Below are 23,713 nucleotides of genomic sequence, written 5' to 3' on the forward strand. Positions count from 1 at the left end.
GTACTTATTTCTTAGAAATCATATTAAGTGTGTCAATTAAGTAAATGTGGGAGGGTGACTATTACCAATTTGGCACACATACAACCAGCAGCTGGGGTGAGGTTTGTCTTCTCTCTACACAGAAACACAACTTTTCTTTCAAAGGATTGTAAGAGGCCATTATTTGAACTGCATTTCTAATGTAAAAGTTGTTCTACAAATAAAATATATTATTTTAATATATGTGTGTGTGTAGGCAATCCTAAATAGATTAAAAAAAAGACCCTGGAGCTCCTCCGCTGCCTGATGAGGTGATCGATGAGGTCAGTGTTGCGCCAGTGTACACTCAAAACTAGTCCAAAGTTCAGTTCATGCAGATGAAAATGAACGAGTTCACGTGACAAACTTAGCATTAAGTTATTAATTAATGATGTTCGATCATGTATCTGGGTCCCTACGGTCACTTTAACACTGAGTCCTGACTTTGTGAGTCACATCTCGTGTTACACATGCCCAAAATGTTTCACAACTCATTTTTCGTTATGTTTAAATATCGTAGGTTCACTATTACCAACAGGGGGCAATGTTGTGTTGTATTGCACACATGCAGGTCCCAGCCCAGCAGCTTGTGCAGCCACCTGCAGCGGTCAGATACCATGTGTGTCCGTGTCTGCTGTCACTGCGCTCGCGCGCGCAAGCCCGCGCGCGCACACACACACACACACACACACACACACACACACACACACACACACACACACACACACACACACCAGCAGGGCTGAATGTCAGTCTTCTCTTTGTTGAAACTTCTCACTCGACACAGCTACACGTCTTTTATTCTTCTATAATTCAAAGGATTGTTTCAAGGCTTCACTCTGAGGGAAAACTCATTTGGTGTCGGAAACCCGAGAGGCCAGGTGAGTGTTGACAGTGAAGGGATTAGTTAAAGAATAATAATGTGACATGACAGGGAGGATTTGTGTGTGTGTGTTTGTGTGTGTGTGTGTGTTAAAGTAAAGCAGCTGGTCAAGTGTGACCCGCAGAGGAGTCACACACAATGTAAACCATCATCTGTGGAATCATGAAGTGAGCAGTCTCTTTGTGGAAAATGACATGAATGTACGCTTAGTTTTCATGTTGATATGTCAACTTTCACAGGGTACATGGTGGAGAAATATAACAGTGGTTAAATTAACACGTGTTAAAAACAGATTCTCTATAATATGTATCTGTGACGCTTTAAGTTCTTATTAAAAGTAAGAATCTTTTTGGTGCTGACGATGTTTGGACCATGTTGCCCGGTTACACCGAAGTCGCGGATGCAGAACGTAGCACGTTTTATCTTTTGAGAGTGCCACCCGTCCCCCACCCAAACCCAAAATACAACGCTCTCCCTCCCCATTCCCCTTCTGTCCCTTGACTCAAATTCCACGCTCAGCCTCCTGGGAGCTCGTTCGTGCGTCACTGCCCTGGTCACAAAGCCCTCCAGAGAATGCTCAAAGCCAACATAGTGGAGCTGCCGTTGTCAGTCACGGGCCCTGTTAGTCCACAGCAATATGTGAAAAATGCTGCTTTGACGGACATCACAGCTCTCCCTGCTTCCTCACCGGAGCACATCATAGCAAGGAGGGCACTACAGTTACACACTCACTGAGAATGAGGCCTGCACAGCATACAAAGCATCAACTGCTCATCACAGATGCAGATACCACTTTTTTACTTCAAAATATCTTTGCTCACTAACTCAAACTGTGAGTCCCAGGTATGACTTTCACTCTGTCTGTATAAAAGCCACATCTTGTGAATCTTTTGTGGTGTGACCCTAAGCACAGACACATTAATCTAAGTTTATGTCAGTTATAAAACAAAATATTTTTCTTTAGCCTCTCAAATTTATAGGATATATATATAAACAGTTGATCACACAAAATAAAGTAATTTGGCCCTGGGATTGTAGTTTTTGTGACCTTTAACATAATACATATTTTCTCCATTAAACAATTACCTCACATGAACTATTATGTCCTCTATTAAGTTCAATGCTATCAAAGTGAGGAGATGGTATCAGCACATCTCTTTACAGACAGTGAGTCAATCCTCATAAATCTGCTTCATCATAAAATAACGGCCTGGTTTCTGTACAAATATCCCAGACTTTATATTTGTTTTAGTAACTGGATACTTAGATAACCTGATCATAACAAAAATGTCAATGTGCATGTAGGTGCAGAACTTCCCAACCAAAGTTCATCCAAATCACTTTGTGTTTTGTTGTGATGTAGGTTAATTATGTAAAAAGGCTTTTTATTTGCACAATATCTGGAGCGATTTGAGCTGGTGTGAGATGATAAATAGTTGAGACTGTTGTCACATTTCTGGGGTTAAGCTAAAGCTCTATTTGGTCTGATGGGATACGGTTGTCAAGTAGCTGGGTGTTGCTATGACAACCTGGCAGCAGCATGGATGAAGTAGAGCCTCCATGTCTGTCCTCATTTACAGTCCATTAAAGGGTTAGCAGATTGCCATGCATACATTCACACTCACAGGTTCATGCTTTATTCTTACTGTGTGTACATTTTGTATTTCTGATTCATGAGAGGTAACAGGTATACGTCACATACGGTACTTTACAGTACTGCGAATGTTTGTTCCTACATATTTTGTTGGGAATATATTTATTCCTAATAGCGTGGAAAAAGATGTGGCTTTTGTTTGAGAGTAATTGACCTCGGGAATTACTGCTGCCAGAATTAAAAGAGCGATGTAGGGTGCATTTTGTTTGCTTAATATCTTGTTTTTGTTTTGTGACTTGATAACAATAAATGCTGCCTCACAGTTGTTATGCCCTTCTGTGTCATCGTTGAGAGTGACGTGCAGGCCTTAGTGAAAGAACACAGGACACCGGTCAGTGTCACCCTGTGTATGATCTCACTGACATTGTGTGACCCGTCATTTTGTCGCAGTGGGATATTTATAGACTACCGCTCTGTGCAGTCCCACTAGATGTGCAGCTCCACTGACACAACAACCCATCCCCTGGTCTCCTCGCTGCATCTGCTCGGACCACGCTCATTAATCACGCATTACGGTCCATCCCATCAAGTTAAATCCCATAGCGAAACCTTGGATCTAAATTGAATTTAGTTTTAAAACCAGATTTACCTCATTTTGGCAGTAGGTGGTGCTATCGCTATCACTATACGAGACTAATAGAATTGTTCAGGTCAAAAACACTCTTTTCTCTCTTCAGATCATTTAAATCCTTCATCTTTACATCTAAAACATCTAAGGATTCTAAAATCACTGACACTGTGACATTAAAGCAAACTGACAACAAAGAATTATTTGCTTAATGAATCCTCTCAAGTGGTCTATGATATATACAGCTCATTTTTTCCGCTTGACCATGCTCACTAATATTGCATTACGGTCCACCCCATCAAGTTAGACCTTATTGTGAAAACTAATCCTTGAAGTGTTCTTTCATATATACAGAACTTTTGAGCTATATATTGTAAAGCAGCCAAGAGAAATTCATCGTGCTATAAAACATGTCACTTCCTGTGGCCAGCAGGTGGCGCTGTAATGATGAATCAATATTGATATGAATCTGATCAGGGCGGTACTCTGAATGTGTGAATGAGGTTTGAGGCTGAAAGAACAATGCACAGAGGAGTTATAATAAATCCCTCATTTTTGGCGAAGCAACAAAATGTCATGCCACGGTCACACCGTGTGATGAAATCATACATACCCAGGTAGTTTATATCTCCATCTTGTTTAGATGACATTCACAGAACTTCAAGTTGATATAATGAAAGCCCGCAAAACGCATTGCTTGCATGTATTTGTTTTGCGCATTGCAGCAAGGATAAACGCTTCACTTCCTCTGCTGTCATGCACCGCTGGACCATGCTCACTAATAATGCATTACGGTCAACCCCATCAAGTTAGACCTTATAGTGAAAACTTTATCTCAATCGAATTTTGTTTTAAATCAAGGATCTCCTTCTTTTGGCAGTAGGTGGTGCTATCACTATCACTATACTAGATAATAATAGATCTGTTCAGGTCGAAAATACTCTTTTATATCTTTAGATCGTTTAAATCTTTCATCTTTGCATCTAAGACATCAAAAGATTCTAACATCACTGACACTATACCATTAAAGCAGACTGACAACAAATAATTATTTGCTTAATGAATCCTATGAAGAATTCTTTCATATATACAATTCTTTCGAGCTATATATTGTAAAGCAGCCACCATGAACTCATCGTTGTATAAAAAGCGTGACTTCCTGTGGCCAGCAGGTGGCGCTGTAATGATGAATCGATATTGATATGAATCTGATCAGGGCGGTACTCTGAATGTGTGAATGAGGTTTGAGGCTGAAAGAACAATGCACAGAGGAGTTATAATAAATCAATCATTTTTGGCGAAGCATCAAAATGTCATGACACGGTCACACCGTGTAATGAAATCCTATATACCAAGGTAGTTTATATCTCCATCTTGTTTAGATGACATTCACAGAACTTCAAGTTGATATAATGAAAGCCTGCAAAACGCATTGCATGCATGCATTTGTTTTGCGCATTGCAGCAAGGATAAACGCTTCACTTCCTGCGTCTGTCATGCACCGCTGGACCATGCTCACTAATCACGTATTACGGTCAACCCCATCAAGTTAGACCTTAGTGAAAACTTTATCCAAATCGAATTTAGTTTTAAAACGAGGCTTACCTCCATTTGGCAGTAGGCGGCGCTATCGCTATGACTATACTGACCTGAGGATTTATCAAAAACACTCTTTTCTCTCTTCATATCTGATAAATCTTTCATCTTTGCATATAAGACATCAAAGGAATTTAACATCACTGAAACTATGACATTAAAGCAGACTGACAACAAAGAATTATTTGCTTATTGAATCCTTCGAGGTGTTCTTTCATATATACAGATCTTTTGAGCTATATATTGTAAAGCAGCCAAGAGCAGTTCATTGTGGTATAAAAGTTTTCACTATAAGGGGAGAGGCGGTGTTCTAGTGGCAGAAACTTGGACTATGGGCAGAGAAGGTCTCTGGTTCGGCTCTGGTTCAACTCCACGGAGAGACAACAAAAGATTGATCTGTCCAAAAATCCAAGAGTCTCCCTACCCTGTCTATTGCCCCTGAGCAAGGCACGCTACTTCCCCAACATCTGCTCCCCGAGCGCCGTACATGGTCACTCACTGCTCTGTGTGTCCTGCACCAGATGGGTCAAAAGCAGAGATTTAATTTCCCTACCTGCATGAGTGTGCCTTTGCATGTCTGTGCATGTGTTTGGGACTAATAAATGCATCTTAATCTTAATCTTAACATGTCACTTCCTGTGGCCAGCAGTTGGCGCTGTAATGATGAATCAATATAGACATGAATCTGATCAGAGCAGTACTCTGAATGTGTGAATGTGGTTTGAGGCTGGAAGAACAATGCAGAGAGGAGTTATAATAAATTCCTATTTTTTGGCAAATCATCAAAATGTCACACCAAGGTCACATCGTGTGATGAAATCATATATACCAAGGTATTTCATATCTCCATCTTGTTAAGATGACATTCACAGAAGTAGAAGTTGATCTAATAAAACCCAACGACAAATTCATCATTCTTTATTTTGTCACGCCCATTCCTTGTAACCATATAAATAGCTTCAGGGGGGTGCTGTTGTTACAAAAATGTATTTTGAGGGAGACTGAAGCATGAACACTGAAGTTACAGCAATTTCGTGTTTAATGTTAAATTGCTGAATTTTTACTCCAGGCCACTAATTTGGCGTTTGTCGAAAAGTCACAGTAATCTTATGCCATTATCAATGTCTTGAGACACTTTTGACACCGTTTGACATGGTCGCAGTCAGTGATGAGCAGGAATACTTCCATGTGTAAGATGTTCCAAAAACAAGACATTTCCTGTTGCCACAAGCTGGGTCGCTTGTCTTACATGTCTAATTTGGAGTCGATTGCACAATGTATTTGTGAGATACAGAACGTTGTGTTTTGATGGCTTGTAATCAAACTTTTACGCCATGCCAAGATCACACCGTGTAATGAAAACTCGAAATTCAAGGTAGTTTATATCTCCATCTTGTTGTGATGACACTTAGGTCGATATGAAGTTGATCTGATGAAAACCCTTGGACAAGAACGTCAAAGAAAAATTTAGAAAACTGCAAAAATAGCCACTAAATCCAAAATGGCGGGCTTCCTGTTGCGTTTTTCCCTTTATACCTCTGATTTCTTTTTGTCTAATCATGATACACCTGGGCTACGATTTTTGTGAAGATCAGTGAAAGATAACTGAGGGTCTTTCCTTAGACGCGCTGTTGAACCATTTTGCCACGCCCATTTCACATACTCAGAATACAATTAATTTTTGGGGTTTTGAATTTCCTACAAACTTTGGTTAGAATTTGAGCATGTCTAGGCCCTGAAAAATCCCAAAAATTAAATACAAATTTTTCAAAATACAATACCGTAGGTGCTCAAGCCCTAACTGATATAAAAACACAAAAGTCAATATCACACATTTAAAATGAGTCTGTGTGTGTGTACACTTGTTTTTGTTAACTCTTTGGTTAAACACTGGACTTGCAGCCCTCAAGGGGACCGCAACCTGGTCCTAATCAAATTAAATAAATTTGTATTTGTCCAGCTCATATTTACAAATCACAGTTTGCCTTAGGTTATGTTTGGGTTATGATTTTGTTAGGCTGTGTATGTGTGTGTGTGTGTTTATACAGATATCTTTGTGAGGACCAGTTTGAATATATAACCAACAGAATGAGGACATTTGGGACGGTCCTCACTTTGTGAACCCCCTTTAATGGACTGTTTGGGGCTTAAGACTTGGTTTTAGGGTTAGGGTTAGTGTTAGGTTTAGGGTTAGAATTAGGTTTAGGTTTAGGTTTAGGTTAGTTGAAGGGTTAGGGTTATGTATTTAGTTTGGATCGTTATATCTAGGGTAAGGGGCTAGGGAATGCATTATGTCAATGATTGTCCTCACTAAGATAGCTCTACAAACGTGTGTGTCTGTGTGTGTGTGTGTAATTCTGAGCAAAAACTTTACAGAGTGAGGACATTTTTGCTGGTTCTCTTTGAGGGTTAAGACTTCTTTTTGAGGTTATGGTATGGGTTAGGAGTAGGCATTTAGATTTGATGATTAAAATTATGGCAAGGGGCTAAGGAATACATTCTGTTGATGGTTGTCCTCACTAAGACAGAAGCGTGGTTGCTGTTCAGTCTTCTACTTTTTTTCCTCCAAGATATCAGGACACGTAATTTAAAACCGAAAATGCTCAGTGACAAGAGAAGCACCCACCCTGTGAATCTTAAAATCCCAACCTTATTTCTTTGCAAAACAGTAGTGCACTTTTCGAAAATGTCAATAGGATGTAGCTGGGTTTCAGTACACAAGACAAATCTGATTTAAATAATTTGATGCAATGAATGACTAATTGAATGAAAACTGAAAGATGATTGGTAACAAAATGAGTAAGCAGGACAGAAACCACTGATGACGCCTGTGTTAGTGTTATTACCTTGATAACAGCAAGTGAGTCTCAGATGTTACATTTGCAAAACAACACATTTGTAATGTCAATTATGTCATATTCCCTGTTAAGTGGTCGACCTAATTAGATCCCATGAGCCACATTATAGTTGAAACTGAGTTAACTGTGAGTCTCCACCGCCCTGCACTGGACAGAACGGTTAATTATGAACTACACAAGGCAGAAAGAGGTTGCTTAGCAACTTGAATGCAGCAGGTAAAACATCTTTGGTTTTATCTCCGTACAATGACAGACTTGTTAGTGTTGGTCTAACAGACAAACAGTTATTCTGCGATGGTGTGAAGTGCTTCTGTGTCATATAACGAACACAGCTTTGCTTTAGATTAAAATGAATCAGACATGGTAGTTTCTCTCAACACATCAACACAAACAAATCTGTTTACCCTGAACATATGACTCACTATTCTCAGTCCCTTTCCTGGAAACCAGCTTTTCTTTAATGCACTGAACTTTATTCATTCAGCTATACGGTCGCTGAGCAGAAAGTCAATTTTGGTTTTAAATAACCATTCAATTATTTTCAGAAAATGTGGAATTTTTGGTATTTTATCTCAAATAAATAAAGAGGAGCTGTTGTTGTCCTCTGTTCACAGACATGGCTTATGCAAGCAAATCATTTGCAGTATCATAAAACATGAACAAGACAGTAACTTTATGCGATTGATTACTTTTCATTTGAATGGAGGCAGCAACAGCAGTTGTGTTTGGCATTGTCAATCTTAGCAAACTGCCTTTAATACATCTTTGGCAAAAAAAGGACAAATGTTACTTAAATGCACTAAACTACATCTTTCATTTTTGTTTTGATGCATTGTCGCAGGTTCTCATCGACCTCCTTTTAGCCTCATGCAGTTTTTTTATTGAATGAAAAAGCTCTTATTAACCCTCTGTGTATTTCCAAAAGATAGACAGACGCTGTTGACAACTAGCTGGAGAACATATTGAGCTTTTAGCATCTTAGCAGTTGTTGGATACTTCAACTCTGCAAACAGTAGGGTGAATATTGGACTTTTATTTGCCCTGTGGCTGCTATAGAATCTATATGAAGATGGATTACATGACAGGTCCCCAATAGTGAGACTTTAGCATATACAACAGCCACTTGGCTGCAGTAGAGGTCGTAACTCCTGCCTCATCCATGTTAAGAGATTGGGCATTGACCAAAATAAAAAGCCGGAATCTGTGAGCCTTGCATGACTAGATTTGGTCAGTGTACCTTTCTGTCACTAACCAAACTGTTTGCCTGCGTGTCCCCGGCCGGTGCTCTACTAGCTCTGCATGACTATAGTCTTCAGCCGGAGAGATGTCAATCGCTGAAGCAGAGATGATGACACGATAGCGAGTCATGCAGAAGTCTGCTTCTGGCAGTTGTTTTCCTCAATTGCTTGTTCATGTGGGATTAACTTTGACAGCAGAGCTAATGATTAAGATGATTAAGATGCATTTATTAGTCCCAAACACATGCACAGACATGCAAAGGCACACTCATGCAGGTAGGGAAATTTAATCTCTGCTTTTGACCTATCTGGTGCAGGACAAACAGAGCAGTGAGCGACCATGTACGGCGCTCGGGGAGCAGATGTTGGGGGAGTAAGGTGCCTTGCTCAGGAGCACTAGACAGGGTAGGGAGACTCTTGGATTTTTGGACAGATCAATCCAGGTTCGTCTTTTTGTTGTCTCTCCGTGGAGTCGAACCAGAGACGAACCAGAGACCTTCTCTGCCCATAGTCCAAGTTTCGTCCACTAGACCACCGCCTCTCCCTAATGGTAGGGTTGGGATGTATTTATGGAATTTTGTGTAGCCTGCTCTTTGTAGCTTTTCCTTGATTACCAATACTAGCTTTGATTAGTTATTTGATGCTATAAAAACAGGGTGAAATGTCATGATTGCAATTGGTGGAGCGTGTCCATCCGTTGGACCTTACTATTGAGGTTCCATTCTCCGGTCACTACTGTGCAGACTAGTTCATATAAGCAAGATGACTTCTTTCACTGCTTCATGTCTCTTGAAATTATTATTGTTTATTTAATAAATGATAATATACTAAATGGATTTGGAATTTAAAACATCCTCAATCATAGTTATCTTATCTTGAAATCAAGGAAGTTTGCTATATAAAATCTATTGATAACTCGTATCTGCAGCTAAATGCTCTCATGCAAATTCTCCTTCATGTATATATGAGGGTGTGATGGAATGAGCCTTAAGAAGAGGGAGAAGTGTGAGTCCTGAGGGCGAATAAACAATTAATGTTTAGGCAGTATTTTTGGACCTTTACTTTCTAGTTCTCACCATGAGGCCCCAACCCTGCTTGTGGTGACAGAGCGTATGAAGACAAACAGAACGTTGTGGTATGAATGCAAATAGAGTGGAAACCAGAGAAACTCCACCCATAGCTGATTAGGTCTGACAGTGCTCTTCTCATTTTCTCTAAATGACGAGGAAAATGGGTTTCAGTGGAACGATATTCAATAATCTCTCACAGTTGCCTGAGAAGACCAATGAGAAATCTAAATGTTTCTATTTCCAGATTATCCACCCATTAACTGCTTGGTTTGCTGTTGCATTAATTTCATCCCATTTCCCATTTGCTTTTCTTTCCAGATTTATGCTGCTCACAGAGACTGTGGTGCCCAAGTCCCGGCTCCTTGAGATATTTTCCCACACAGGTCAGTGTCCATGTTGAAGAAGTGTTCTCTCTTTCAACGCTGCTGTCGCTACCAGTGTCTCCAGCCTCTACTGTATTTGACAGAAGCCTTAGGTTACAAACATTGCTTCACCAGTCGATCCATTATAAATCAGAGCTGATCCCCAGTAAGCCTTTCATATCTCCAGTCACACTGTATGAGCTGCCTATGAGGTGCTGCCCTCTGCTGGTAAGTGTACAGTGCTGTGTTAAGAGGCTGTTATACTTGCATTTCCGTGTAAATGTGGAAATTGAAGTCACACTGAACGTTTATTAATGTGTTGCTGAATTGTCGAGCTTGAGCTTTCCATCTCAAGGAGAATATTGAATTGCTGGAGGATAACTTCGATGTAAGGTCATGATACTAGATTCTATTGTTAAAGATACTATAACATGCAGGTAGTAATTTGACTAAGATTCAGTCCTTGATGTATTTCTTTGTTACCCAAACCAAGGAGGTTACTAAGAGTGTCTTTGTTAGACAGCAGGATATGCCAAAAATACAGGTTACCACGATACGATGCTGTATAGAGCCCATCAGGGCTGGATTCAGGAATTTCCCCTTTCTTCAACATTGTGAGATAGGGCACTTTCAACATTCTCATTGATTTCTTAGACAATCATTCATGGATCTCAATGAAGAAAAATCTGGTTTATTATTGGTTTGTTAATTTGATGCATATCAAAACAAAATCCAGATCTAGTGAATTTAAATATGGTGTCATTGGAGGATGGATGGGCCTTGCCGAAGGTATGACTGGGCACTGGTTGCCATTCTAGAATTCTGGTTAGTCCCCCATTGTTAATTGCAGGAGGACCACTTTAATCTATATCCACAAAATTACATTGTGCTGGTTTGAACATTTTGACAAACAGTTTAACTAAGATTGAGCCCCGGATGCACTTCTTAGTTCAAGTGTGAGTTGTGAGGTGGAAGATCCTTTAGTGAGCCTCAGACTTGGGATTCCTTAAATGAAAGCAATGTGTGATACCAAGTCACAGTGGTCAACATTGTGACAATTTCAACCAAATGAATGATTCATAACTGACAATTAATATTAGTTAAATTTAAAGTTAATATCGTTAATTGATATATATATATGTTATTTATTTTTGAAGTTATTTTATTTCTACATTTATGTGTTTGCACTGAAATTGAATCATGTCTGTTGATTTCAACAGTCAAAACAGTTCAACAGTTTGTCCTCAGATGAACTTCAGACCTGCAGTTTTCAGAAATGAATCTCTCTTAGACTTCATGTTGCTGCAAAACAAATATTTGCCCTGGTGGTTGCTATAGAGAAATGTGTTCACCACACATATGAACCTGTAATGTTTTCACAACATTATTGTTAGTACATGATGGGGAAAACCTTTCACATTATGTTCAGGAGCAAAAATGAAAAATGTTAACTCAATTCACTTCATGCTCTAATCCCTTTTTACACATGTTAATCACAGTAGGATGTTGCTGTTACTTTTAAGATACATTTTTTTTCAAAAATGTATCTTAAACTAATATCCATATATTCATTGTTGTTGGTCACTGTATTTTTTCCATTCCTAATATAGCTCTAATGCACATGTAAGTATAATTGGACAGAATCCATCTTTCACTGGTACTCAAAGCAGTTCTAACTATGATATGTAGTTTAATTTATATTTTGTTCTTCACTCAATAATTTAGTGTTTTATAAGATCCTTTACTTATAATGGAATTTATAGAAAATGGCGATGATGAGGGTGAAGTTTTGAAGCTGCATGTTTCTATTATTTTACTGAAGCTTTCCCTCTTGTCTCTTATCATTGAATTGCAAGATGTAAGGAATTTACCAAGAGAAAGAGGGGAAAGAAATGCTTATTACTGACTATATCATTCAATTTTATTTATATAACTTACCTGCCTGTTAATTCCCTGATTTACTTAATTATTTTGCAATTGACAAAGGTGATATTTATGTAACTGCAAGAAAATACAATAATAATCTGAAAGTAGCAAAAACAAAATAGTGATGATCTCACTTTGACTTTGGGGGATGCCCACTTGATGGGCTGGCACCTCATATAAACTCACCTCTTATGCTGGGATCGTATTAGAAAGCGATGTCCGTTCACGGCCAGCATGAGCACGAGCGTTTACAGTTCTTAAGTCTGTAGTAATGAATTTACTCCACACGATGGCAGCGTCGGGCAGTCTATTATCTCAGTATCTCAGCTTTTAGAAAACCCTTTTTGATTTTAGTGCTCTGTCTGCTTTATTGTTCTAGACACTGGATAATCAAATCAGTAGCTTTAATAGATTATCCTGCACTCTCCTTGCTTGTCCTTATTTGGTTTGGCTGACGAAACTCAAATCAGGAAGCTGTCTATATTTTTGGCAAAAAATACATAACATATCCTACACCTGCTACTTTTTACATTTATTGGGTTTTTTTTGGATCAAATGTAATCAGCTGCAATTTGCAATAATATGAGAGCTAAACAGTGTGTCAGGGAACATGTGTTAAACAAAGGCTCTTTCTGCCGCCGTGCAGGTGTGCTGCTCCCAAGCTGCAGGGCCTCTATTGTGCTCATACCGGCAGAAACAAGAGCCGGTTTTCTGCTCAGTGACACCCCTACTGAGAATCTGCATTTGTGGGAAATGATACATCTTCCAGATCACTGCTTGCATTATAAAAACAATGTGATTGTAATGATCAGGTGAGACGTGTAAGGGTCAGGCTGGACGAAAAGTTTGGGCTCGGTGCAACTTGAGCTGTAGAGTGTCCGGCTGTGTGTTTGTGTATGTGTAGGAGGAGGTTTACACATTTAATGCCTTATTCCTTTGGCATCCATGGCAGATCCCAGGCCTCTTCAGGCATGTCCTCCATCCTGTTTCATACAGTAAGTATGTGCTCATATATGGGCATCTTCCTTCCTTCTGCTTGGTTGCACGACGTCCGCTTCCTGAACAACCAGCCCCCGCCTTTCAAATCTTCCTCCCACTCCCCCCATCTTCCTCTCTCTCTCTCCGTCTCTCTCTCTCTCTCTCACACACACACACACACACACACACACACACACATAAATACACACACTCCTACTCATTTTGGTCAGCTTAGGGCAGAGGCGGGAGTGGCTCTTCCTCGTGCAGGAAGTTATGTGGTTAATACTCATTTGATCACCAGTTGTGATGGCTTGCATCCACAACCAGCAGGCCAGCACTGGTTGTTTGACTTTTGTGCCTCTTTTGTTTTCTTTGTGGGTGCAGATTCCATCAGTAACCATATGTTGAGACGGTTGGAAATAGCTCATATGTCTCCACGTTTGTTTCTTTCATGCCACACATGAAATGTGCTAAAATGTTGGCAGCAGAAGGAAAAGAAAAAGCCTGTTTGATCTGAAAGTATTTTAGACCTTGTCCTCATGCGCAATATCTTGGAAGTCTCCTCCTCTGCCCAGGATCTACCGGGAAAATAAAACAAATCTTGGACTTGCAGAGACTTATGTTTGCAGTGTTATTTATGTACATGGATCTCTAATTCTGGGATTTCAAACCAGGATCAGTGTTCACTGTGTGGCCTCCGGGTGCCCTGGATGCATGCAGATACCACTTTAGATTAGCCTCCCTATCTGCTCTGCTATAATGTAGACACATGCTCGCTTTGAAGTAGGACAAACTGTAGAGTGTAGCTGGAGCTGGTTTAACCTCTGCATTTGACTTTATCTTGTTCTTGTGATAAACAATTTTTTACTGTACACACTCAACCACATGCATTTGATTACGTTGTGTAGTTTATTGGCACATGTGATGCTTGTGGGCAGAAGCCGTCCAACGTCAAGCCTGCACTAAACGTTTGTTGCCTCTTGTGACATATTATCAACCCAACTAGGTCACTGCAGATCATGTTTCCATGGGCAGGATTCTCACATAACTGCCTGCCAGGTGCTGTCCTCAGCTTGCCTGTTTGAATTGCAAGGAAGGGTACATGCGTGTATTGTTTTTTTTAGCCACGCTAGCATCATGTCTCTAGGGATAACCATGTCAGCAGGCCGGTCTGGTCCCAAGAGGATGAATCTTACACATCAGTGACTGTGCACAGGTGTTTGGGAGTAACTACAGCAGGTTCTAAGTTTGACTTACAGTTTTTTAATGAATAAGTCTGAGGATGTGGCGTTAAAAAGGACTGAGACCACCAGATCTATATAGCCTGTATATTTTAACAATCGAGTTCCAGCTAAATTGACAGGACATGCAATTTGTTTGAATATGTCAGACTACCAGCCCCTGCACAAGTCAGATGAGGTTGAACACTTGACTTTGCTCAGCTTGTCTGTGGGGCCTCCTAGGCTGCAGGTGAGCCCAAAGATTTAGTATCATGCAGGCAGTTGAAAGGTCAACAGCCATATATTTGTATTTGTATTAGGCATATTAGTTTGGACGGTCTGATGCATTTCTAAACTGTATCGAAGAGGCCATTACAGTTAGAATATAAACGTTTCCCTACACGTTCGACTGAATGTTCAACTTTCTAATAAAGAGTGAAACCCCGCCCCTCACCTGTGCTTGAAGCTAGCCACTTCTAACAATACACCCGAATCTCTCACCCTCAGCCGTCTAGTTGCATTGGTGGTAAAGTAGGTTCCAGTTGTTAACAAGGAAGAAATACTGAATTGGAGAGTTGCTTGAAATCTGGTTCCAGTTTGTGGTCTTGAATGAGGTCTAGATGAATTCTAATCACTCTGATGAACTTACTGTTGGTTAAAATAGTTACTTCATGATCAAACACCTGCTAAACTACGAACATTCCCCTCAGGGCATTTTAATTTCAAGTGGGTCCTCCCAGAGCAGCTGGGGGAAGGCTGCAAACCAGATTCAGCTCTCATTTGTCGTTCTGCAGGTTTGTGCTCAGAATATATTAGAAAGTGCTTGGGCATAGCTTCTCTTAAGAACCCTCTAATCATGACTGCGGGGTCCTGATAATAAACAGTGCTCATTGCTTGCTTTATCTGTTTGTATGCTGCTGTGTCCACTTTGAAACACTCCCGTGCCACGTGTCTGCCAGACAAGGAATTCCAGCCACCCTGATCACTGCTGCGGGAGCCATCCAGGGAATGTCGGCCTCCTGTTAACAAACAAAGAGCCTGGCAGTTAAGAGGGCAAGACCAAGCAGCAGTTGGGATGTCACCCTGCCCAGAACGTCGGCCCCGCCACTAGTTACATGCCTGAGATTCTTTTCAACAAGCTGCTCTTTCCTGGTGTGATTAGTTTTTCTCTTTATACCATTTTCCTCCACCAGATAGTGGCAAAGGAAATATTTCCCCATCCAGAAATAAATTGCTTTTAATTGCACTGCTTGCAAGTATACACATGATGGTCTGTACCGCTATGTAAAAATGTGCCTTTGATTGAAGTTCATTAGGGTTGAAACAGGGTGGTATGCAGCACGCCGTTGCAGCTGCGTTCCATTGGAGTTACACTGTTCTGAAAACAAACCGCTGCAACCGGCCCGCACATACTTTCCCTGTGAGATCCTGGTCGTGCTTTGAATGAATACAGCATTATAACGCTCCAAAATGCATGACTGAGAAAGGCGCAGTCATCACTTGAACTTTATGCACCAGACAGGGTTTGAATATCATATAATGTAGGTCATTGTTGAGGTAATGCAGAGCTTTGGTCTGGAGTTCTTTAATTTGGATAATAAGCAGGTTAAAGTGGCATTAAATTCGATGAAGGAGCAGACTTGTCTCGGTCTTTGTGACCTCATGACGGCATAAATGCTCTCACTCGTATAAATGATTTACTCTAGCGTGATAATGTGTATTTAAACATATTATATTTTCCTTGCTTTGTTAACCCATAATCTGATAGTGTTATCAGACAGTTTTCTTTTGAGAGACAGAGACCAGTCGACTTTCAAGTCTTGCAGGAAAAACTGTGAATTAATTTCCTGAGCTGTGGTAGTTGGTGTGCATGTTTTAGAGTTAGCATACATGCATATTTAACAGCATAATTTCTTCTTTGCTAATGTAGGCTATATGCATTTGTTTCCCTTGTTATTTTGATGTGTGTGTTATAACTTGACACATTAATGCTACTTGATGGCATTCCTCTACTACTGCACGTGGTGTATGAACTAAAGATGTGTGAAGGAAACAGAGGACACACAGTGCAGGCGCATGCAGCCCAGTGTCACACCCTGGACTGAATACACACTCAGGTCCATCAAGTTCAACAGTAGTTCAACCATTTAAGGAGCAACTGAAGTGCTGGTGGAGCCCGGAGGAGACTCCTCTCTGTCTTATCACAAGATGAAAGGTCGTTGTCCCCTCACTTTCATTTCTAGTTTTTCTCAAAACGAAACTTTGTAGATTTACAGCAACAAGCGGTTCTTTGATATAAATGGGAACGTAAGCATGTTGACAATGCAAAATGCTTTAACATGCATAGGTTTGCAGGATAAACATGTGCAATGAATTATTTTAGCATGCAAACATTTGCTAATCAGCACTTGGCACAAAGTATATAAAATATATATATAAAATATATATAAAATAGTGTATGTAAAATATTAATCTGCAAAATAACTGGGACATATAGCCGTGATATAAATCTAGGTAGAGCATTTATTTATAACATGAGGAACTTTAAAGTCAGATAAATAAATACTAGAAAGTTAATACTAAAAAGTAAAATTTTACTGCGTTTGTACTTTCGGTATAAAGACCAATGATTTTCACAGTTGTTGCGTCACAGTGATTCTGGGAAAGTTTCACAGATGAAGCACTTGACCCTGAGGTTTGTTATTTAGATCCGGTTTGTAAGAGCATATCCAGCAGAATGCAGGACTAATCTGCAGCGCTTCTCCACTAAAGCACACGTGATTTTTCTGAAACAACTGATTACATTCAGCTCGTAAACCATATGAAACTCGTGTCATCACTCTGCAAACGTCTCCTCTGTGTCTACAGTGACCCTTGTGCAGAGCTGGGTGAGGTAGATGTTTGGAATTCCTTCACTCTTAATAACACCTTCATGGCTCAGAATCTCACTGCCTACCGTGCATATGCAAACTCTCTGGTATACTGTGCACATGCAGGGCCAAAGGGCAGATTACTAATGCGTCAGGACTGCAGGTTTACAATCAGTTGGCTTCCAGAAAGGGAGACGTCGAGAGACAAAAATTGCAGCCAGTTGCGGAGCCTCCCTAAAAAGGACACCCTGTACATAGTGTCCACCAAAGCGGCTATTACGTCTGCTGCCTTGTCCTCCGCCTCCCCCATGGTTGCTCATTATGTGCAGTTTAGTGCTCACTCAGCTCTGGGGCGCTCCAAAGTTCACAGGAAGGAAGAAAAGGGGGGGGGGGGGGTCATTCCTGTCACTGAGGTCAGAGAGCTGTGTTTTTCTTCCCAGCCCTCCCCTTATTCTGTCTCTGTTCATCATGATAAGCACTAAGGTGGCAGCAGTGAAGACGTCTCCCTATCACCTACCACCACCTTCTCTCAGTGCTGATTAGATCATCCACTTTGACTATTTACGCCACACAAGTCTCTCAATCTGCAGTCACTGTATGTTTGTACATACTATCCTATGTACTACGTTGGTTTTTTTGTGCATCATGCAGTGGTGGGATGTAACGATGGACATTTACTCTGTAACTGTAGCTAAGGACATTTGTACTTTACTGAAGAAGATTTATTTCCGTGTACTTTCACCCCACTACATACTGTATATCAGCAAATAGCTGGGCAGTCTTTTCTCCACTACAGTTTCACAAACCATTGCATTGTATAAATTGTTTAAAGTCGATAACGAGAGGGGAATTGGGAGAATGATCTAATCTGAGTGGGCAGGTAAAACTAAACCCTGCCTCCTTCAATGAGAGCAGCACTCACACCTGAAATAAGAGCTGAAAGAGGCTGAGACCCATTAATGATGAAGTAGACAGTTGCATATAGGCTACATTAAGCAAGAACATTTACTTTGATTCTTTAAGTATATTTAAAAGAAAGTTGAGTTTTTTTTTCTTCTTCAGTTTAAAAGCAGAACCGTGCCGATTCTGTGCTTTACTTGCACAAACAAATCAAAGTGCAAGATAAAAATCAAAAGCTGAAAACCCCTTTATTTTCCTCAGGTGTGGTACTTTTCCTTGAGAACATTTTTGTCTATGTAACTTTTAACACTTTAAGTAAAAGTAATTACTTGCTGACTTTCACTCAAGTAGAACATTTATTTTATGACTTTGATTTGAGTCAATTAATTATCTATTTGTACTTATTTAAGTAAATTGTTTGATTACTTCCTCCTCTTCTGTTGTCATGTGATATAAATAAATCAATAAGATTGTTGGTTGTATGCGTTTGGAATGCCTATGACATAGCCTGTAAACAACAATGTTCATTTAAGTTCTATGGCAAACATCATGTGTCACATTCTTCCTCCCTTGAGATTATAATTGACTGAGGTGTTCGATACAATGTGAATAGATGGGAGAATATGATTAATCAAGCAGTGTTTTATGCCATCTCTAACCTACATTATTTTCTACAACTTAGAAAATAATATTACTGACTGTCGTAAGTATAGGTGACATATTAATATCTTGAAATCTGGGTCAACTGGAAAAATTCCATGTAAGAAGAAAGAAAACATTTATGAATCTAAAAAGCAGATGTGGTTCTTTGTATTAGTAGTGCTTGTGTTATGTGATTTTCTGCAGAGCTGTAGCTGCATTACTTTTTCATGTTGACAATACCGTTACGTCTCTAGTGTCATAACATTTTTGTTCAGGGAACTTGGGAGTTATAGCAACCTGGAGGATTCAACAGGATTACAGATGGAACATATCAAACTGGTTGATTCCAATATTTTGACATCAAAATAAAAACCGAAATGGTTACATGATTCACCATTTTTCTGTCAGAAATAAGTCCAAGTAGTGGTTAAAATCTTGATGTTTTGATGGTTAAAAACATAATCTTAGCAAAACCAAAATTATAAAAAATATAGCATTTTATTGTAATATTATATATTTTATAAAAGAACCTTAATTCTAAATGAATGGTCAGAATTGTGTAAAAGTTGAGGGGATGTAATGTGGAATCACTTGTACCAGTATTTCTAAAATCCTTGCAACAGCTCTTTTGCCTCAATTGAAGTCCATGGAATTGGGCTGAAAACAGTGTTGTAACAACAGTGTGTACCATTTTAAATAAGTCCCCTCTGTCGATAAAAGAGGGAATAAGAAACTCTAGCATGGATGTAAAATGATGACTGTGTGTGTGCATGTGTGCTTGTTAGACGAAGGAACTGGGAAGTGGGGAAAAGGTGAGAGAACACTGTCTAAATAACCTCACGGGAATGGCATGAAAACGTCAGCTAAGGCCAGGAAAGAAGAGCTGCTGGTGTTTATCCTAAAGCAACTGTAGTGTAGAAAAAAAAATCCAGTCAGCCTCTTGGATTGACATTTAATTCAGCTCTCCACAACTTTCACATAACTTTAACCGGTTGTTTGATTTGCATCAAATAACCGGTTTAGAAGCTGCATGTGAAACAAAACACGATCGTTGTGTGTGGCAGTTGGAGCTGGAATGAGAGGAATCTGCTGCAGCTTGTTTTACGTTCCTAAGTGACCTGAATGAAAGAGCTGATTTTCATACACAGAGAGAACCTGTTTAGCAACATGCACGGATTTCTGTTCATTTTCCTGAATGGCAGGGTGGTGCAGCTTAAGTGCTGGGTCAAGAGCTGTGAATCGCCTGTTTGGTGCCATGTGAGAGCGTCGGGCTAAAGGTGGTGTGAGAATGTGGGACTGTGGGTTTACTGAATTCCTATCCGGTGAGCAGAGCATCGGTTTCTGTCTAGACAAAGCTTGGTTGTCGGGGAGACCCATGCAGATCCAGGACTGCCCCAGTCACCAGGAAGTATTGGTGGGAGGCTCTTATTTTTCATCCCGCCAACTTTCCCTCCAAATCCAGTCAACTGCGCAGAGCAGGTTTTTCTTTTTTGTTGGAGGTGGGAGTTTTTCTCCCATGATGGGGTGGAGACTGTTTTGTCCATTTGTGCAAAGATATCAACGGAATAAAAATCGAGCTGCTTTCATGTCTCCCACTCAGCAGGAAGTAGCAGCCTGGCCCACCTTGCACACAGATGACACACAAACACACACACACACACACACACACACACACACACACACACACACACACACACACAAACTCTCTCTCTCTCTCTCTCTGCTCTCAATGGTGTAATATACTGTGTCTTATCTATTAAATCTGCACCTTTTTACCTCCTGACACTAAACCACAAAAGCAATTCTCAATATCTGTGCTCCTGGAGCCCCTCTGTATGGCTCTATTGTCTTTAAGTGAGCGAGATAAGACAAAGACAGGCAGCGTGGCGACTCACGGCGTCAGATCAGGGAGCAGACAGGCCTGACTAAAGGGTTCATTAACTATTACTCTCAGTCGTGCCCTGAGGGCTCTTTCCTGGAGCCGCGTGCACTGTTCCACTGCAGAGTCACTTTCCTGGTTTTGGAGGTTTGTAGCGATGACAGCAGAGTTATGAGGGGTTTCCAGGAAAGTAGAACAACTTGGAAAAAGACTAAAATAACCCCGTCCCACACCTGGTGGTGGATTTTTGAAAAAGAGGAGAACCGTTGACTCTTTTATGCTGCGGCACCTCATGCATCCTAACATCACTTTGAAGTCAAGTTTAGGCCCATTATTAGTGTCAGTCTTAAATTAGAAACTTACAACTGAGAGTTGACACAACTCCAGTATTTTATCACTATGACTCTCTTGTGTGGCCACTGAATTTCATTTTAATGACTGGGTAAAAACCAGACAGACTTATTATGTTCCATAATCTTAAATATAATTTGGAGGGTTAGGGTTGAAGACACAATTTGGAGCCAGAGTCTGCCTCTATCATAATGTTTCACCTCCTTTTTATATCATGAAATAAATGATTAAAACCAAACTTACGGAAACATTCAAATTGGGCCTCACATCAGTGTGATTATTATTACCGTAAATGACAGAAGCTATTTTTTAGAACAAATTTGACATGTAGGAGTAAGGTATACTGCAGTCAGCCACTAGGGGGTGATCAGAACACTCGGCTTCACTTTTGTCTTCCATCTCTATATGCAGTCATGCTCAAAACCATTAATGTCAAGATCATAGGATTCGACCTCAGGAGATCTGTATCCAATGCAATATCATTACAATGCATTCGGAAGCCATTGAGATATTTTTGTGTTCAGCTAAACGTGCAGGAAGGACTGACACTGCCATCCATGCTGCTACTGTGGAAACAAATGTTGTGGGGGGAAAAAAATAGCATGAGAACTCCTTCGTCTGCTCTTATTATTCAGCAGTGATGCACATTCAAAAGGTCTGCATGACAACCACCACCCACTTTCAGCTGTGTGACAGCTTTTCCCAACAGCTGGGGGCCCATTGCATTGTATCTGGTCTTCCAGATTTAGCATCCCAAAAATAGTCTGTGTCAGTTTTCTGGGATTGCCAAAGAAATCAATTTCCAAAATCAACTCTTCAGTTTTTTTTGGAAAACAATCAAAGCAAACCAGGGAGGAAACTTCAATCACATGCATGATGACATGTATAGTAAAAAAGAGCAACACCCTGATCAGGGCTTTTTTTTCAGCTGCAAGAGTCACCAGAACTTCAAAGAGAGCCTTAATCCATGGACATTATTTACTATGCCTCTCCACAGGGTGTGTATGAAGGGCTATAGATGAACTCATACTTCATGGAATCATGAGGCACATTACTCAAAGCTTTGAACTTTAAAATGGCAGCGACACACACACACACTAATATACACACTCAAGGGAACCTGTTTTTCTGCACGTGGGGCCCAAGTGGGAGGAAAAGACAGGTTGACAGAGACTGGAATCTGTTTTCCCGTGGCTGACCTCACCCTCGATGAATGTGTTGCATGCCGCTGCAGAGCTCACAGGAAAGGTGTACAGTGGACTGTGGACTGTGGAGGCCAGAGAGAAACTCGCAGCCTGTGACTCAGAGGTTTGGAACCCTCTTCTCCCTTTTTAGTCTGCAGCGCAAACACCCAACGCCTCCTGCATTTCTTTTCATGTCGGCTGGCTTCTCACGGGAGGTCTTCAAAGCTCTTTGCACAGCACCCCTGACACCTTAAAATCTGTCACCATCAAAGCCTGTAATCGATGATGTTCCTGCACAGATTGCAATGTTATAGCATTAGTCATATACAGTGTGTCTCAGTATAACTCCAATGAGACATTGTGTGTCTGTCTTTGGGAGGCCTCTGTCTCTTTCCTCTGCACGCCTGACTGGACAGTCTGGCTCCCAGATAGCATCAGGCTGTCTGAGATTAACGCTCATGAGGGCGCAGTTAAACTTGTAAAGAGCCCTGGACTCCTGTCCCGGAGCCTCTGTTCTACACAAAGCCCAAATAGCAGTTGTGAGTGTGGCACAATGCTGATAGCCCTGTCTGCATTGTCACCGTGCCTCTCAAATGTGCCTAAGCTTCAGAGCTTTTTGTAGAGGCAGCCACAGATCCTGGCCCAGGAGCAGAATGTGGAGCCTGCTGCTGTTGTTGCCAGGCAGTTTAGCAGTGTTTCTCACAGATAATGGAGCTGCTCAGTGTCCCTTGGCCCGGCACTTTTGGAACTGGGCAGCTGATAAGGTATCATTTAGGCTGCAGCTCCTAGTCTGCCTTCTGTTTATCACACACTGAGAAACACCTCTGTAATCGAGGAACAAAATGTGTATTGTGCTCACTCATTATACAAACAATGAAGACGTACAAAGAGTTACTGAAGTTTGTTGTGGGGAGAGATGCTTGATATAATGCCTGATGGTGCAACACTGTTCACTGCGATTAAAGGGCTGCAACAAGCAATTGTTTTCATTGTCATTGAAAAGAGAAGGTCAATACAAATAAATGTATTGTTATATTATTATTATATTGCAGACCTCAGAGTGTGAGTTAAACAAATCATGTCAGTTTCTTCCAGTTATGTTTTTAATTAAGTGTATTTTTGATTGACTGAATAACTGTAGACAGGGATCTCATTACTACTATGAACATGATGAATTAATGTTTTTTAATATAATGTAATATGATGTGTGAGCACTGTTCCAGCCACTATCTATGGATTTTGGGATGCTGGAGCCAGTCTAAGCGAGGCAGTCCATCACAGGGCTGATCTACAGAGACAAACAACCAGCTCCACTCACACTGAGTGGTGTCGCGTCCCCGATTAACCTTACCTCCATGTCCTTGGCCTGTGGGAGGAAGCTGGAGATAACCCCTGCCGACCATGAAAACTCTGCGTACCATTTTAGAACAGAATTGACATGTCCCTCTGTGGACAGTCATTTTGAGTAGAAAAAAATATTAAACAATTTTTCAATAGATTAAAGATTCCAAATAGC

General features: G+C 40.6%; 1 protein-coding gene across 2 annotated transcripts in view; it reads left to right on the forward strand.

Moving 5' to 3' along the window:
* Positions 1-736: 736 nt before the first annotated feature.
* The window catches only part of gng12b (guanine nucleotide binding protein (G protein), gamma 12b), a 28,891-nt gene continuing 5,914 nt past the window's right edge, over positions 737-23,713 (forward strand). Inside the window, exons 1-2 of one of the 2 annotated variants that reach the window (XM_062395479.1) lie at positions 737-899; positions 10,204-10,268. The gene's annotated coding sequence lies outside the window, so the exon portion shown is untranslated. Of the gene's footprint in view, positions 900-10,203; positions 10,269-10,451; positions 10,476-23,713 lie in introns of those variants that run through there. The other variant, XM_062395481.1, reaches the window with a different exon arrangement.

This window comes from Platichthys flesus, chromosome 9 (genome assembly GCF_949316205.1).
Source record: "Platichthys flesus chromosome 9, fPlaFle2.1, whole genome shotgun sequence".
NCBI classification, from domain to species: domain Eukaryota; kingdom Metazoa; phylum Chordata; class Actinopteri; order Pleuronectiformes; family Pleuronectidae; genus Platichthys; species Platichthys flesus.